Here is an 11,991-nt window from a genome sequence, read left to right as displayed (position 1 = left end):
TTGCATTAGATGGTTGAAACAATATAATAATTTAAAGGTTGTTAATAAATGAAGATTAATAACCCAATTATTATTTAAGTGGTTAAGCGAGCAATTACATACCGGATTTATTGGTGATTCGCTTGTTTTTCTTGTTGATTTTCTTTTTCTTGAATGCTTCTCCAGTCCACATTTCATACTCTTACCAAACTTTGTTGTGTTCTTAGTTTTCATTCCTTTTGCTCGAACGGTGGCACTCTCAGCAAAACCTGATACAACTGGTGAAGTTTGCGTATTTATATCCTCTTGTAACTTTTTATCCACAAACTTACACTAGCTAAGCATAATTTCTTTCACATGCCTATATGTGTCATCTCTTTCTGTTTCCTTTGTAAATAAATGCATGGACAAGCCACACAAATCTCTATATCTTATGCTTTGAAGATCACTCGGATCAACATTATTGTTGTCCACTAGTGGATCAGTTCCAAAATATCCATCTTTTGCTGTTCTTGTCCACCTCTTTAATATCAACGCAGGAGGAATCTTCAACACGTCAATCATCGTGAAAATCTTTAAAATGTGAGAAAACAAAATCCCTCCAAATTCAAATTTACAGCAACTACACTCGATATTATCATCATCTTTATGAACTGTAACTGTATGAGGGTATCTCCTAGGGTGAGGGGGTTACTTTATATTTTCTGTGTGTGTCGACATCCTCTAACATTTCTACACCACAATCATGCGACATAAACTATTGTTGTTCAAAGCACTTAAATACCTCTGGAGTGTAAATATTGCATGCATCCTTTAAGATCAAAACTGGATAGTTCAGACTTGGTTTGTTGATAATTGATTTGAAATCAGCCTTTAACACATCATATCTTTTTTCGTCAATTAGTCTTTCAAAGTGTTTGGAAAATTCTAAGAACTTGTGTTTGTAGGAGAAATACCTTTTCAACACACTGTTTATGCTCTCACTTCTTTGTGTTGTAGTCATATCAGCACAAAACATATGTCATCCATACACTAATGCCCACTTTCTCCTAATGAAAAACATACACTTCAACCAATCGTTGTTTTCAAGCCCATAACTTGTCAACATTTAATTCTAGGCTTCAAGAAACTTTACCTCTTCATCAAAATCATATATATATGAAGAAAAATCATTCAAAAATTCTCTAAAATTATGAAACACATAGCTTAGATGTATGGATGCATTTTGAAATGTGTGTCAAATATAGAGACGATGATTTGTTTTGGGCCATGTAGACGTTAAGACCTTATCCATGGCCGCGTCTTGATCTGTAAGAATGATTTTAGGTTTTTTCCCACGTATAACTGTGGTGAAAGTCTCAAACAACCATTCAAAAGTCATAGCAGTTTCATCGTATAATAGAGTTGCACAAAAAATAATAGATTGCTTGTGATGACTCACACCAATAAAAAGCACAATTGGACGACCTTCTTTATTCTTCTTATGGGTCGTGTCGAAACTAACAACGTCTCCGAAGTATGAATAATCAGATCGCATGTTGGAATCACACAAAAAAATATTCGTTATCAAATCGTCCACATCAAGTTGAAAAAAATTATAAAAGCATGGATCGTTCGATTGCTTTTTCTACAAATACTCTAATACACCCCCTGTATCCCCAAAACTACAGTCTCTAGTTCTTTTCGATCGCAAATAATTTTTATAATCATCAGGAAGAAAACCAAGATTGTCCCTACCACCGATTTGTTTGGCCATTGGAACATGGGATGCCTTTGGAGGGATTCCCACATGAGTTGCCATCTCAATATGTAAACCTGCAAATGCATAAATATTCCTATGACATATATATATATATGTGTGTGAGTTTTCTTTGGACTTGCAAGAAGATGACAATACTCACTAATAAAAGTTATCACTTCAAACTTTACATTTGTTGCCCTTTTATCCTCAATTTCGCTTCACAACCGAACCTCGTTAAAGAACGGCTACGTTTCACATAAACATTCCATTTGTCTTTTCCCCGTTGACCCTGTGCACTACAACAAAAAACTCTATCCAGTAATAAACCATCTTTGTCAGTATGTTTTGAACTGCGCCTTATACCAAACCCTATTATTTTAGCGTATGCTAAATAGAATTTTTGTAGGCATCTTCTTCCCTCTCAAATTCCCGAACTAAATGTGGAATCAAGTTGGCTGCGATGTCCTCCAAAGGTTGGTCATTTTCATCAAAATTTAATTGACGCCGACAACTCGCAGATTCGCTGGTCAATTATAGAACATGGAGAAAATAAATATTGATCTCAACAAAATATAAAGATGCTTGTAAAATGAATGAAATATAAGTGAAGAGCGCTTCACTTCACTAGTATTTACAGCGCAATATAAGTGAAGAGCGTTTCACTTCACTAGTATATTTACAACGCAATATAAGTGAAGAGCGCTTCACTTCACTAGTATTTATAACGCAATATAAGTGAAGAGCGCTTCACTTCACTTGTATTTATAGCAATCCTATAAGTGAAGAATACTTCACTTCACTAATATTTACAACAATTGTATAAGTGAAGAGCGCTTCACTTCACTAGTATTTACAGAGCAATATAAGTGAAGAGCGCTTCACTTCGATATGAATAGAAAAAACTTATAATATTAGAGGAAAGAAACACAAAAGTATACCTCAAATCATGATTATCATTATCGTTCATGTGGATTCCTTTTAGATAATTAACAAGAACAGAACATTTCTAGTCAAGTATTCAAAAGACAAACAAAACGTTATTAACAGAACTTGAGAAGAAGATGACATTGAAAAACGTACTATTGTCACTCTTAGATTATAATTTAGGAAAATAGATTATTACAGATATTAATCGTGAAGTATAGAAATCCGGCAAAGAAAAGTCGAAATACTACTTCACCGGAGAGAGAAAATCGTACAAAGCTAGCCGGCATGGCTGCATTGCAGCATTAAATGAAAATAGGTGTTAGGTGGGGTGAGGTGACTTGATATTTTTTGGATTATAATAATAAAATGAATAATATAATTATAAATTAATATTAATCAACGTCAAGCGTTTGATCATATAGTTTATAGATAGTGAAGATTGCTTCACAATATTTGACAATTGAAAAACATGTATACTTTACTTTACATGATTATTTCATGTTCAAAGATTTTATATTTGATAATTTTCATATTAAAAACTCATTTCAATGTTTATATATTAAATGAATACTATGAAACAAACAAACTACAATAATAAAAACTAAAAAATAAAATAAGAAATCACGAATTTAGTATTGTTAATAAAAGAAGTCTACAAATTAAGTAAACAAAGGCTGCAAATCACAAGTAGCAATAGATTCAAGCAAGCTTGTGTGAGGAACAATATATTCATCCAAATATATTGCCACTACAGTCGCTGTCTCAAATACCCAATTGTCAAAAAAATATCATTAACATTGTTCGAAGTCATCGGTCGATTCTTGCTATCTATCTGTAGGTATACTACTATAGTTTTGTCGTCCAAGGGCTCGGAAAATGGTTTATCCATTTCTTTAGTGCTACCTCCTCTAGCAATTACCAACTTTATGAGATCATGTTTGTAAGCTGGGATGAAATCCCCTGCAAAAATAAAAGTGTAACTGTCGAACAGTTTTGGCAGCTGAAAAACAAACAAAACAATTTCAGTTATCATGGAAAATAATGAAGATATAGAGGAGGAATCAGACCAAACTTACATTGTTCAAATATCGTAGTTTGCCAGCTCTTAGACCGCCCAAGGTCCCATGATTATCTTGCTGAACCTCGTACGATTCCTCATCAACGTAACTTTTTGATTTCATTGATGATTTTATCCTTATACAAAAACAATTGGTATTTAGTTTCCTATATGTGAAAATGAATATTGCGTTAGCACTAAGAGAGTCTCACAATCAATTGTAAGGACCCATCTCCCGTTCAATATTGCATTCAATACTTTGATAGTTTGACCGCACCCACCATTAGCATTAATGAAAGCTATGATATGAATTACATTGTCTCTCCACCTCATTGACACCGTGGCACCACAAGTGTCAGCATATTGTACCATCAAAAACTATGTAAAAACAATAATATTATATATTACAAACATGGTCATTACAATGAAAACTTATATAATATGTACAAAATGGATATAGGTCAAGAATATTACTATATCTTCACTTGTTAACTAATTGGGGCAAAAAATCCATTTTATGCCAACAGTGTTTTGGACGATTTTGTTGTTTGTTACCTGCACATTAAAAAAAGAGGATTTGCTAATATCAAAAATAAGTTTTCACTACATCATTAACTAGGGTTTCGTGGAAATAATATACACAACCCTAAGTTTGTTTTCCTAAATACGAAGGATTTTCATTGAACGTGACATTTTTGGAGTAGGGTTTCCTAAATATGAACGAAATAACAACATCATTGTTCGTACGTAATCCTAGGGTTTAGTGGTTTCATAAATATAAAGAAAAGTTTACAATTTTGGCGTACGTACCATTGTCGAGACGTCAAGATCTTCTGGTCTGGTAGACGGGGAGCCGAATTCGAATCGTCATGAAAGGAGTCAGAAGCTTGAAGAGAGATGAATCATGCAAAAGTGTTTATAATAATGATATTAGGGTTTATATATATTAAAGTTTTTAATAAAATTGAAGTAAGCATCGCTAAGTAACTTTGAAACGAAGTATGCTTCACAGAAAAGCGTCTCCTCATAATTTTTTTTTTAATTTTTTAATTAAATTATTATACATACATGAATGAATACATGTTTTTACATGATAGTTAAAAGGTCTTTTACATAGGTGTGTTGGAGATTTTACATGAACATCTAGGCATATACACTAATTGAAGCGAAGTATGCTTCGCTCGAAAAGTGTCAATTCATTCTGTTTCACATGGCGCCTGGGAGAAGTATGCTTCGCTCGAAAAGCGTCTATTCATTTCGTTTCACATGGCGCCTAGGCGAAATAAGCTTCGCTCGAAAAGCGTCAATTCATTCTGTTTCACATGGCCCCTAGGCGAAGTATGCTTTGCTCGAAAAGCGTCTATTCATTCCATTTTACATGGCACCTAGGCGAAGGAAGCTTCGCTCGATTCTCTAGGCATACTAAGTAATTGAAACGAATTATGCTTCACTGAAAAGAGTCTCTTCATAAATTAAATTTTTAAATTTTTTTATATAAGAATATTTTATTTTTGTTATTTTATTTATTTCACATACATGAATAAATATTTTTACATGACAGTTAAAAGGTCTTTACATGGGTGTGTTAGAGGTTTTACATGAACGTCATGGTATTTAAACTAATTGAAGCGAAGTATGCTTCACTGAAAAGCATCTCTTCATTCCGTTCAATAGGGCGCCTAGGCGAAGTATGCTTCGCTCCATACCGCTTCCGCTTCCATCCATTCTGCTTTGCATGGCGCATGGAGAGAAGTGAGCTTCGCTCGAAACCGAATATTGATAGAAAAATTAAGTAAGTTAATTTTGTGGAACCGGCCAGATGAACTAAACAGTTGTTAACTTTCATGTGCAGGTACAGATCAAAACCGTATGAACCGGTTGGCGTATCAAAACCGGTTGCTGCTATACTTCAAAGAAACCAGTTCCAAGTGATCAAGATAAAGATCAGAGGAACCGGTTTTCACTTTCTCAAGCAACCGGTCAGCAGAGACAAAAGTTTACATACCAGCCGGATCATACTGCACAAAACACAAAACCGGAAGATTCAAACTTCAAGAGTGACGTATCATGACGAAAGAAACGTGTCTTGAAAGAATAAAAGAAGATCAGATCCGATCGGAAGCATGCGAGGAAAGCAATGATGCTTTATTGATCCGAAGTTGACAACATGAGGTGGATGTCCAGCACGTGTCCAAATCTGAAAACCGATTATGTCATCTTCTGCTCAGAGCTGCCTGCATGACTGCCAGGTGTTGAGGAAGGTGAAGCGTGCAAGCAATCTTTCTGCATCGGCGTGATAATGATCGACCAATCCAAAGGAGAGAGAAGAAAAGTGACTGTTAGCTCTTCTCAGCTATAAAAGGAAGATGAAGCGTCTTCATTTAACGCGAATCAATCAAGCAAGAAAATCATTCAATACAATTCAAGTGATAAGATTCTAGAGAGATAAACTTTTATATTCCAAACCGGTGTGTCTAAAACCGGAAGCTTTCTATATTGTGTTGTGTTGAGTTGTTGTATTACATGAAACAGTGAGTTTGGTGTAACCGGCGAATAGCGAAGTTGAGCTCGACCGGAGGTATTGTTATAACTATAAAAGTTAGTGGAGATCCTTCTCATAATCTGAGAAGAAGGGGTGACGTAGGAGAGTTTGCTCCGAACATCCATAAAAATTCTTGTCTCGTGTTCTTTCGTTGCTTTCATTATCTAACCTCAAACTAATCATACTCCATAAACCGGTCACTCATATCCATAAAACCGACTCCTCCTAAAACATCATCTAAAGTCGCATACGTTGCTTCAACCTGAAACAGACATTTCCGCCCTTGAACCCGGTTCAAGAGTCTGTAACAGTTTGTGTAGTGCTGAGAACAGTTTTAGTCTGTAACCGGACTATCACCAAAGTGGTGTGTTGTGTTGTGTAAGAGGCCACCCTTCCTGAAACCGGAAACACCCCGGTCCTCCAAGGGCGTCCCCGATCCTAACAAGTGGTATCAGAGCGAGGTTCTTAGCACTCAAGCAACCGAAGAAGATGGGAAGCATGACCCACAGCGACAAGCCGCCAATGCTAAACAGCGAAGCGTTTAGCAGTTGGAAGAAACAGATGTATCTACATTTGATTACATTAGATGATGAGATGAGCCGAGTCCTGAAAGAGGGACCGATCAAAATCAACAAGGAGGCAGACCTATGGAAGAATGAAGATCGAAGACGGAGTAACCTGGACAACCATTGCATGAGGCACATCTACAAGGCTATAGATGATAACACTTTGAACAAAATATCTGAGTGTGAAAATGCAAAGGAAGCTTGGGAAACGATCATTCAGATCCATGAGGGAAACGAAAGAACTGAGGAGAACAAAATCTTAGTGGCTACACAGAAGTATGAAAACATCAGGATGAAACCGGGGGAAAACATGAAGGAATTTAGCAACCGGTTCACCAGTGTAGTCAACGAGCTTCAAACACTCGGAAAGAAGTATGACAACCGAGAAGTTATAATCAAAGCCCTAAGATCTCTACCAAGCACATGGGACATCAAGACCATGGTGATGAGGGAATCGAGCACCCTTGGACAGATGAAGTTGCATGATGTGTTCGAGGATCTAAAAGCCTACGAGTTCGAGATCAAGTCTCGGATCGAAGATGAAGCATCCACATCAATCGCAACCAGATCTTTAGTTACATCGGTGGAACCGGCGGTCCAAGTATCAACCGTTCCGGCTCCAGTCAAAAACACCGATCAAATTACTGAAGATGTGATGGCGATGCTAGCTCAGAAATTCGGGAAATTCATGAAGAAGAGCCAGCCACCATCTAATAATGATTTTAATTATAACTATGTAGATAAATCAAACAAAAGATGCTATAATTGTGATGGTTTTGGACATTTCAGGTTAGAGTGTAGAAAACCAAGGAGAGACGATAGAAAACCGGAAGGAAACTATCAGGGGAACAACTATCAAAGCAACCGGTATCAGGGAAACAACTACCAAGGGAACAACTACCGGGGAAACAACTACCGGGGAAACAACAACCAATGAAACGACTACCGGAGAAACAATGATCAACATGCTGACGAAGGAAAGGAGATTCAAAAGGCACTCATTGCATCCGACGGTGGAAGCGAGTGGGCATACTCCGATAATGAAGACGGTGAAGAGAAAGTAACCTGCTTCATGGCAAATGACGAAGAGGTATTTGATTTCTCTTCTGACGAGTTTACCAAAGAAGATTTGGTTTCTGCACTCAACCAAATGGTTGCTGAGTTCAAAAACATATCTGCATACATACCAACTCCGATAGAATCTAAAACTGAACAAATAAATAATGTATATGATAAAACATGTGAAATCGAAATGTATGAACCGGATGAACTATTATCAGATAATGAGAAGACAGTTCAACCGGTAACCGAAACCGATGAACGAGCAATGTACGTCACGGCTGCATGGGAGAGATCACGTCAAGCGGTAAAACAAATGTGTAACTATAAAAGACACCCGAAGTGTAGGTATGGTATCGGTTATGAACCAAATAAACAAAACGAATCAAAACAACCTAACGGGATAAAACTCACGAAAAATAATCTTCCGTTTATAAAATTTGTCAAAAGTTCACAAACCGAAAATGACTTAAAACCGGAAGAAACACTTAAGTATGTAAGTCCTAATGAATCAGAAAAATGACTTCATCCTGAGAGAAGGAAAGTCAACCGGAAACAAAATAAACCAAATAAAACTCGACATCAAAGAAACACATCACAACATAAGGCATTCTTGAGCAACAGCCAAGAAGTTAAGCCAAAAACTATAAAAACAGATACCGGGAAAGTGATCCGACTTATTCAAGTCTGGATCCCAAAGGGACTAATCAACCATGGACCCAACTGAATGTGGGTACCAAAAAGGTGTAAATAATTGTTTGTTGTAGGTTATGAGGAACAACCGGCTAAAGAATTCAAAATGGTACCTAGACAGTGGATGCTCAAGGCATATGACCGGAAACAAAGAGCTACTAACCGACATCAAGTACAAAACCGGAGCAATCATCACATTCGGGGACAACTCGAAAGGTAAAACCGTGGGCAAGGGTAAGATTGTCCATGGTAATCTATCTATAAGTAATGTACTCTTAGTAGAAGAATTGCGTTTTAACTTGTTAAGCATAAGTCAAATGTGTGATGTGGGTTACACAGTTGAATTTCATAAAAACTCATATTTAGTTAAAAACCAAGATAATGACATTTTGTTAACCGGTAACCGGATGGGAAACATTTACAAAGTTGATTGGAAAACTGATTTTGAAAAACCTGTGTGTATGATAGCCGGAAATGATCCAAACTGGCTTTGGCATAAACGGTTAAACCACTTGAATTTCAAAACGATTAACTTCATCTGTTCCAAGGAACTAGTTCACGGTTTTCCAAACGTTAAATTCTCAAAAGATAAAGTATGTGCTGCATGTCAAATGGGCAAACAAGTAAAATCATCTTTCAAGAGTAAAGGAAATTATCAATCTGAACGATGCTTAGAACTCTTGCATATGGATCTGTTTGGTCCGGTCAAAGTAACTAGTTTAGGAGGCATGCATTATACTATGGTAGTTATAGATGATTACTCTAAATTTACTTGGGTTACTTTCCTAGCGTCTAAAAGTCAAGCAACTACAAACCTGATTAAATTGATTTTGAGAATACAAAATGAAAAATCCATTCGAGTGAATAAAATCAGAAGTGATAGAGGAACTGAGTTTATAAACAGTAATTTAACTACGTTTCTTGATGACTCCGGTATTAGACACCATTTGTCTAATGCCAGAACTCCTCAACAAAATGGCCTGGCTGAGAGAAGAAACCGGACTCTCAAGGAAGCCGCAAGGTCAATGATAGCTGATTCGGGTATTGCTCAAAAGTTTTGGGCTGAAGCTATCAACACCGCTTGCTATACACAAAATCGATCTTTAGTAACTAAACGGTTTTCTAAAACTCCTTTTGAAATTTACTTTGATCAAATTCCAAGTGTACGGTATTTTCGAATTTTTGGTAGTAAATATTTTGTTCACAATAACGGCAAGAATTACTTGACCGCTTTTGATGCTAAATCCGATGAGGGAATAATGTTGGGATATTCAGCTGTGAGTAAAGCCTACAGAATATACAATACTAGGACTTTAACAGTTGAAGAAACCGCACACGTTGTTTTCGATGAATCGGTTGAACGAAACACTGCATTACCCTTCGACCTTCACAACAGAATGGAAAATTTTAATATCTATTCTGATGATGAAGACGAGGTTCCGGTTTTTAGACGATTTGTCAAGGACCAAGCGGTTGATGCTGAACCTCAGCCTGATCAAGCTGCTTTACCGCAGAAAGTTGACGCTTCAGTTTCTACTAAAGAAATCGGTCGGTCTGACTCTGTTCAACCTACTGATCAGTCAAATCTTGATCAGCCAACCGAAAGCTTGGTAGACACGTCTCGGATTAACCTCAGAAGGAACAAAAATCATCCTCTTGAACTAGTAATAGGTAACATATCCTCACCCGTCCAAACTAGGCAACAAAATTTGGATCACTATGAAAACTCTGCTTTCATATCACAAATTGAGCCGAAAAAGGTGGATGAAGCATTGTCAGATCCAGATTGGATCTTAGCAATGCAAGAGGAATTAAACGAGTTTGAGAGAAATAAAGTCTGGTACCTAGTCCCAAACCAAAAAACAAACCGGTTATAGGAACACGATGGGTATTCAGAAATAAACTCAATGAAGACGGCTTAGTTACGAGGAACAAAGCCCGGTTAGTGGCTCAAGGCTATAAACAGGAAGAAGGCGTTGATTTTGAAGAATCATTTGCCCCTGTAGCTAGACTTGAGGCCATTAGAATATTTTTAGCATATGCAGCTTTTAAAAACTTCAAAGTTTTTCAAATGGATGTTAAGAGTGCTTTTCTAAATGGTAAAGTAAATGAAGAGGTGTATGTTAGCCAATCTCCAGGTTTCAAAAATCCAGAACACGAAAATCATGTTTATCGGCTGAATAAAGCCCTTTACGGTTTGAAACAAGCTCCAAGAGCTTGGTATGATACATTGACACAATTTTTATTTGATCACAAATTCACAATAGGTTCGGTAGACAAAACACTTTTCAAATTTGAAAGGAATGAACAAATATTACTTGTTCAGATTTACGTTGATGATATTATATTCGGATCAACGGATCAAAATTATGTGACAAGTTCTCGAAAATGATGACTGATAGATTTCAAATGAGTATGATGGGAGAATTGAGTTTCTTTCTAGGACTTCAGGTTAAGCAGATTGAAGCCGGAACCTTCATAAGTCAAACGAAGTACACAGCCGAACTACTGAAGAAGTTTGGAATGGATACATGTGCCGAAGCGGCTACGCCAATGAGTCCTTCAGTAAAGCTGGACAAAGATAATGATGGTCAAACCGTTGACATCACAGCCTATCGAGGAATGATCGGATCATTGCTGTATCTCACAGCCAGCCGACCTGACATTCTGTTTGCGGTCGGAGTGTGCGGAAGGTTCCAAGTAAATCCAAAGCAATCTCATTATACGGCGGCCAAAAGAATTCTAAAATATCTAAAGGGAACTCAAGAAGTGGGACTGTGGTACCCAAAAGACTCGAGCTTCAACCTCATAAGCTACTCAGATGCCGATTACGCAGGATGCAAAATCGACAGAAAGAGCACAAGTGGAACCTGTCAGTTTCTAGGCGACCGGTTAGTCACTTGGAGCAGCAAGAAACAAACATCTGTTGCAACATCAACCGCAGAGGCAGAGTACATAGCGTCTGGAAGCTGATGTGCACAACTTCTCTGGATCCAACAACAACTAAGGGACTTCGGGATAGAAGCCAAGGAATCTCCAATCTTCGGTGACAACACTAGTGCTATAGCAATTACATACAATCCGGTGTTACACTCAAGAACAAAACATATCGATATCAGACACCATTTCATCCGGGAGCATGTTTAGGAGAAACACATCCGGCTGGAATATGTCTCGACCGAGCAACAATTAGCGGATATATTTACAAAACCGCTACAGGAAGCTAAGTTTTCTCACTTTCGAAATATTTTGGGACTTACTAATCTTAATCATTTGATATCATGATCATGCTTGTATAAAACTGGGATATGTGTTCAGGGAGAAGCTCTCGCTTCTCAAACCATATTCAAACAGGCCATTGATAAATCAAAATGCTAACCGGGAGGAAGTCTCCGGTTATGCCCGATTACTTCATAATTTCAAATCA

Source organism: Impatiens glandulifera, chromosome 1 (genome assembly GCF_907164915.1).
Source record: "Impatiens glandulifera chromosome 1, dImpGla2.1, whole genome shotgun sequence".
Taxonomy (NCBI): domain Eukaryota; kingdom Viridiplantae; phylum Streptophyta; class Magnoliopsida; order Ericales; family Balsaminaceae; genus Impatiens; species Impatiens glandulifera.
This window is presented reverse-complemented; position numbering follows the sequence as displayed.